Source organism: Macaca nemestrina, chromosome 12 (genome assembly GCF_043159975.1).
Source record: "Macaca nemestrina isolate mMacNem1 chromosome 12, mMacNem.hap1, whole genome shotgun sequence".
In the NCBI taxonomy this organism is placed as follows: Eukaryota; Metazoa; Chordata; class Mammalia; order Primates; family Cercopithecidae; genus Macaca; species Macaca nemestrina.
Window position 1 is genome coordinate 102,883,752 of NC_092136.1, and position 7,100 is coordinate 102,890,851.

General features: G+C 41.3%; 1 long non-coding RNA gene across 1 annotated transcript; it reads left to right on the top strand.

Moving 5' to 3' along the window:
• The first annotated feature begins 4,236 nt into the window (after positions 1–4,236).
• LOC105493703 (uncharacterized) lies at positions 4,237–7,100 on the top strand. The gene is made up of 3 exons (XR_011610354.1): positions 4,237–4,381; positions 5,138–5,215; positions 6,786–7,100. It is a non-coding gene; the product is annotated as an uncharacterized lncRNA (long non-coding RNA).

Below are 7,100 nucleotides of genomic sequence, written 5' to 3' on the forward strand. Positions count from 1 at the left end.
TAGACAATAAAAAGCCACTGAAGGTTTTAAACAAAAACTACTAGAATATTGTTTAGACAGATAAATTAGTAACTGTGTGGAAAAGGATGACCAGCATAGGAGGCAGGGAGGACAGAATGCAGGCTATTGCAATGGTCTGGTTAAGAGGTTATCAGGTCCTGATCCAGGGCTTAGGCAGTGGAAATAAAAATAAGAAACTGATAAGGAAGGCATTTAGCAGAATGGGGCAACCTGCTGGGTGGAGGAGGGGAGAAACAGGAATCTATCAAAAACAACTCTGAAGTTTTGGATTTGTGTGGCAAAACCAAAAATAGTACCAGGAAATTCAAACTGACTTTTAGGAGGACAGGAAAGGTCTTTTGGATAGAGTCATAATTCAAGATGAAAAAGGCCTAATAATGATCGGAATTAGTGATTTTAAAATTTATATGTTTAATTTTAATGTAGGCATCTTTCTGCACGTGAAATTTTAAATGGAAGTCCAGTATGTGTAGCAAAATAAAAGGAAAACGATTCTTGTTGGGGTAAGATTGGGTGGGAGGGTCCCAGGTACTTCCTGCTCAGGCCTCCTCTCATTACTTCCCCAACCCCAACACACACCTAAGCGGGCCTCTTAGATGATGCATGGAAAGTGGTTTAAAAATCAGCACTCCATCTTTTTACAGAAGAGAAAACGGTTGTCCGAGGAGGCAAAGTGAATTGCCCAAGGGTACACAGCTGGTCAATAATAGATCTAGGACTAAAACCCAGGTTTTCCTAATGCGGAATTCGGTAATGGAATGTCTAATGGGGGCTAGGTGCTAAGGCTACAATGTGACCGAGACTCAGTCTCATAGAACTTGCATTTAAACAAACAGGTATCAGATCCACACTGAGAGAGTGATAAACCCCATGGAGGAAGTAGAACAGAGTGCCCTGAAAGAGGGTAGCTGCCTCAAGGCTGCCTAAGAGTAAGGAGTCAGCGATGTGGAGAACCAGGGGAGGTGGGCCCCAAAAGGGAAGAGCAATTGCAAAGACCCTGGGGCAGGAATAAGTTTGATAGGTGGGAAGAACAGAAAAGCACTAATGTGGTCAAAGAAGGGGAAGAAATCAGGAGATAAGCGACAAGAGGTGAATGACATTGGTGACGCAAACTGGGACCAATCAGGCACTGTCTTGCTTTTTGAAGTTCAGTGTCACCACCAAGACCTTCAAATGGAGAGTTGCAACAGCCACTCAAAATTCAGATCAAGATTGGGCTAGAGATACAGCCTGAAGAGGCGGTGTCTTCTCAGGAAAGAGCCATTGGAAATGCCAGAAGTTCATTAAGCAGGAAAAGGCAGGATGACAAGGACAAAGAAAAGCCCTGAAGAGAGAAACTTAGAGAACATTTATGGGAAAGCAGAAGAAAAAAAACTCAGAATTAAGAGAACTAAGTGAAACACCAATCAAGTGTGACCTTACAGAAGCCATGGATGCCAGGACCTTTAAAAAGTGAGCAGATGTCAGCGGCGTCAAAAGCGTACACCCCTAACCATTCCCTGATGTGCAAAAATAGCAAAGACACGAGGAATAAAGACTCTTATGCTTGACAATTAAGGAAACACAGCTATTCAGAAAACCTTTGAAAGCACAGTCTCAGTAGGATAGTAGAACTTTGGGTTGAAGCTACGTAACAAGGATTGGATGAATTAATTACGTGTCAGAAGTAGACTCAGTGCAGTTCATAAACTATGAACCGAGCATTGACATATGCTATAGCAGCATTTGACATTGGGGCAGAGAGATAGGAAAAGATCATCAACAATAAGAGACAATTAGTGCCTCCACCCTCAAGTAACGTATTATCTAGAAGAGACAGGGAGAGGAAAGCTGAGGACAGCGTGAGAGTCTGTCAGAATCAAATGCATTCACTACTCATGCCCCCAGAAGTTTACTGTTTAATGTGGCAATGATGAACCTGTTCAGGTTACCATTTCGATTGCGGCTTTGACTCATTTAGAAACATTGGCACCATCATTGTGTTGTAGAAGTTTTGTGTTATGTGGAGCCTCATAGTTCCATATCAGGGTCAGGCTTCAATCCAATTTGGTTCAGAATGTTCTATGTAAAAGGCAGAGCTGTAGGCAAAAGATGTGATCCCACAATGCTTCTTCAAGCTAATGGGAGATACAAATGCTGGAAGAAAAGTAAAAGCAATGTGCTTTGTAGAAGAGGAAGATAAGAGAATTCTATCTGAATTAATGGAGAAGTGGCATTTCAATTGCACGTGTAAGGTTGGCTAGGCCTTTACTAAGCACTCTTTTCCAGTCAGTAAAATTGATAGGGCACAACTTTATAATCGGTAACACAATAGAGGGGTCCCCACCTATCTTGCTCATTCAACTCGGCTTAAGGACAACCTAGGGGATATTCAAATGTTTGCCCACTGAAATAGGAGCAGTGTCTTAGAGTCTAGACTAGGGGTCTATAAGCCTCATCATCCTCTCTCTCTCAATCCTCTGGATTGTATTACATTTACTGGAACTAGAGCTTGATGGCAAAACAGATTTTCCAAAATGGTGAATAAATTAAGTACGTTACCACATGAAAGGCAAGGAAGGCTGTGAGTAATAATGTCTAGATTATTAATTAAACATGTGCTTGCTTTAAACCTCTTCTCTGTAATAAGATTTATTACAGTATAATTGGGTTTCCTTTCCCACAAGTTAATGATTTTAAAACCACAAATGAACTACAAGATTCAGCTTGTTCCAGGGCTGTATTTTCCCTGTCTAGTTTGTACTGGCTTTGACATCATGTAATGACAGAAGTCTCTTTCTAAATTTATTGGTACAACACCTTAGAGATCCTAATTCCAAAGCCAAAAGGTTTTGAAGAAATGGATTTTATAGAACTACCAAAAACTAAAGGAAGGGACAAAATATTTATTAGTCTAGAAAATCTGAAAGATGCTTTTCTATATAATAAATGAGCTCTAAATATGCTGTATGAACTTGCTGTGCCTCTATTCCTTCCTGTTGGTGTTTGTTACTGGATGATTCCTTTGGTTTAAATGTGAGGAGGTATAAGTGAATTCATTCAGAGATGATTTAAATAATAACTTCCAGTGATGCAAGCCAAACTCCCCATTGCTTAGCACTTAGCCTTTGGAGATCTTAGAAAATAGTAGGAATGTAAGGAGGAAGGAAGGAAGGAAGGAAGGAAGGAAGGAAGGAAGGAAGGAAGGAAGGAAGGAAGGAAGGAAGGAAGGAAGGAAGGAAAGGAGGGAGAGGGAGCCGGGATCTAGAAATAACCAACAATACTTCATGTTAATACATACTTTATAATTTACATATTTCAAAGATGCTATTTTATATGATCCTTAGAGCAACCCTGTGAAGTAGGCAAGGCAAGTATTTCTATCTTCATTTTAATGCACAAGAATGCAAAACACAGAGGCGCTTGAAAGTGCTAGAGCTCAAATTCAAACCTTGATATTTTATTTTTTTGGCATTATTGTGCTGCATTATCACATTTGGCTGCTGTGCTGCTGTGGCCAAAACACCAAAAGAAATTCTGGGTATCTCCAAAGAGGGAATTTAAATGTGTATCTTTGGGTCTGCAGAGGCTGTGGGACCACCTCTAGTCTTGGGCTGTCGATCTTCCAGTCACTGTTCTCTAGGACTCATGTGCTCTTATTGTGGTCCGTGCTGCAGGAAAATAGGACTAGGTGGATGTAATAGCTCCCCTGATGAGCACACACATACACACACACTCCAGACAGCATATTCCACTTTGGCACTGTTTAATGTGTGCCCATTTGGGGTGGGAGGCACGTCTCCCAAGTGCCCTTTGGACAAAGCAGTTTGTAGCCAGGTGAATAGCTGCAGAGTATGCAGTCTTTTCTTTCTCTTATTCCAATCCAAGGCCCCTTATTTCCTCCCATTTCTCTCCCCTTTCTCCTTGCACACTGTAATCAGCTCCTGTCGTCTAAACCCTCCTCTAAGCCAGTGACCAGCATTTCATACACAGGGGTGTTTCTGAGTCAGAATAAAGCCGTGAACCTGGGAAGCTTTGTAGCCAACATGACTCTCACCAAAGCAGAAAGCCTGCTGGATTCATTCAAGGTTCTACAACCGGCCCTGGCCTGCGGGTGATCATCATAGTCACCTCATCACCATAGCTCCGGTACAGGAACCATCACAATGGGGACTGCCAGCCTGAGAGGGCATGCTGAAGTCACTATCCTTTGTCACAGGTAAACGATGAAACTACTCGGTGCCACACAGATAAAATGAGTCTGTCTTTACTTTTCTTAACAGATTGTTTGTCTAGGGATTGCAGCAGAACTATACTACCTCAGAGAGGAGCTACATGGGGAGTCACTGGAATACTGGAAGTTTTTGCACTTTCGTTGAGAGTAAGAAGGGAGACCCCATTAATTTCAGGGACCTGTTATTCCCCAAACTACTCTACTCTTGGTCACCAACTATGTCCCCAGTGGTCAGCAACCATGAGAATGTACCTACTTTGCCATGGGAATGTTGTTTACCCCTAGATTGTAGAATTATATAGACCAAATAATCTGATATCTTGCAACTCTAACCTGCCAGTCAATTTATATGATGAACTAAATATGTCCTGCTACTTTTAATTTTTTTTTTTCTTTTTGAGTGTCTTTTGTATGCTATTCTGGCACTTTTTACTTAAACTTCTCACATGAGTGGCTTGGCTCCATTTTGAAACTAAACCTAATTTTAGTTCCTCCCTGAAAAATATACCAACAACCTCAGTAATCAGAATTGATTTGCTGTATACACAGTATTACTATCCCTAGTGAATTAGGAAGCAATGAACAAAAACTCAGCGTTAAATTTTATTTTAAGAAATTTGGACGACAGTCTTATTAATGGTAGCTTGCCCACCTCCTGAGAGCTCCAACTATGGGAATTAGCCTCAAGGGGATATACAGAGAGTCTTTTCAAACTTGACTCAATTCTGATGATTGTGATTTCATATTCAGTAACATGCATCCAGCTGGTATAAAACTATGCTTCTACAGGGTGTGTTTTTACCCCCAGGTCCAAAGTCTTAATCCTTCTTCACTAAGTAAAGAATCATCAATGATTATACAACTGAAGGGAACACCTTAAACTATCTTCTTCCTTTTCTCAAGGAGGAGGAATTGGGAGTTGATAGCATCAACCGTCAGTTACTACTGGAGTTGGCAGAGAGAGATTAACATATCCTCCAGGTAGCGTGAGACACGTTCCGGTGATCTAAGGGTGTGGCCATGTCGATGTGCTGTCTGTGGAATGACTGCATCCACTTCATGTGGTTTTAAAACAATGGGTTAAGGCTCAAGAGGATTTAGTGTTTTCAGCAACTCTATGAATCCTCAGAGTTGATTCAGTTACTGATGTAGAAATAAAGTCAGGCATATGTTTGGAAAAAATGACTATCTTGTACTTCATCTGACTGGGTCATATGGCATGGCCAAGTTGTGTAAGTATGGGAACAAATAGGTTCAGGGAAGTGTTGGATGTCAACACTTTGTGTCCGTGCCCACTTGCGCATCCAGCAAGATTTTAGTCTCAGATGTTTTATATCCCAAGTACAGTGCTTCCATCATCCCATCTGGTCTTCACATTTCCCTGAGAGAAATTCCTGATGGCTGGCTAATATTCTTTGTATTTTAGAAACCACTGGGCCATTCTCCCTTGGCTTTGTATATGCTCAGGAAATATAGACAAATTTTAAAACTAGCCTAACTAAGATATCTAGTAAAAGAAAAACTGTTTCCTCGAACAAAGCTTAAACTTTATTCTGTGGACCAATAATAATGCATCTTTTCTTGGGCATTTGTTCCTATTTCCTAAGCCACCACATTCCCATGCCAATAATCACCATTAGTGTGGATAGTTCAGTAGTTGGCTAAATGGTCGAATGGTCTTCACAAAAGGCAGAAGGGTCTTCTGATTCCACCACCCATCAAGGAAAGACCCTCTGTTTGTCCAGAACCAAACGAAGGCAGGCAAGACTTATTAGTTGCAAATAAAAAAACCATGATTCATGTTTTTAGTTTTAATTCTAGATAGATTTTTTTTTGAATTTTTAAAACAGAACTTTATGCCCTCAAAAATACACAGTAGATATACAAACACTTATTTCACTAAACTGAGAAGTGGTCCTGAGGTTGTACAGACAGAGGAAGTACTTGAGGACCACAGCTGCAAACCTGAAAGAATGACTTCAGATACTGGTGTTGAGGGTGTGGTTTGTGTGTGATTTTGTTAGACCTCTCACCCACACCTCCACCACCCATAACCCACCCTTACCGCCATCTTCAGGACTGAGGAAGTAGCAGCTATGACTTACTGAGTACTTGCTATGTGCCAAGGAGTCTGCTAAGTGCTGTAGATCCATTCTTTCAGTTTAGTGCATAGTTCTAGAGATAGAATGGCTGGGTTCAAATTCCAGTTCTTCCACATACTGGTTGTGTGACCTAGGACACGTCACTTCACCTCTTTGTGCTTTCCTCCTCACTCATAAAATAAGAACAAAAATAGAACTTTTGTTACAATAAGTTAATTAATACATGTAAAGCACGTAAACATCCCTGGCACATAGAAAATATACATGTTTGTTACTATTATCAACCATATTTTAGAAACTGAGACTCAGGAGGGCTATATAATTTCTTCAGAGTTTCACACCATTCTTCTGGGAGCAGGTAAAGAACTGCCTTGAGGCTGATTTACACAATGTTTTATAGATAATTTCTTGTCTGTATTATCACATTGGTTCCAATTTCTTCACTGCAGCCACAGAGCAGCATCCCCATCGTCAAACCAATACTCCTGACTGGGCGCGGTGGCTCACACCTGTAATCTCAGCACTTTGGGAGACTGAGGCGGGTGGATCACTTGAGCTCAGGAGTTTGAGACAAGCCTGACCAAAATGGTGAAACCCTATTTCTACTACAAAGACAAGAATTAGCTGGTCACAGTGGCAGGCACCTGTAGTCCCAGCTACTCGAGAGGCTGAGGCAGGAGAATGCTTGAACCCGGAAGGCGGAAGTTGCAGTGAGTGAAGATCGCGCCGCTACACTCCAGCCTGGGTGACAGAGCGAGACTCCA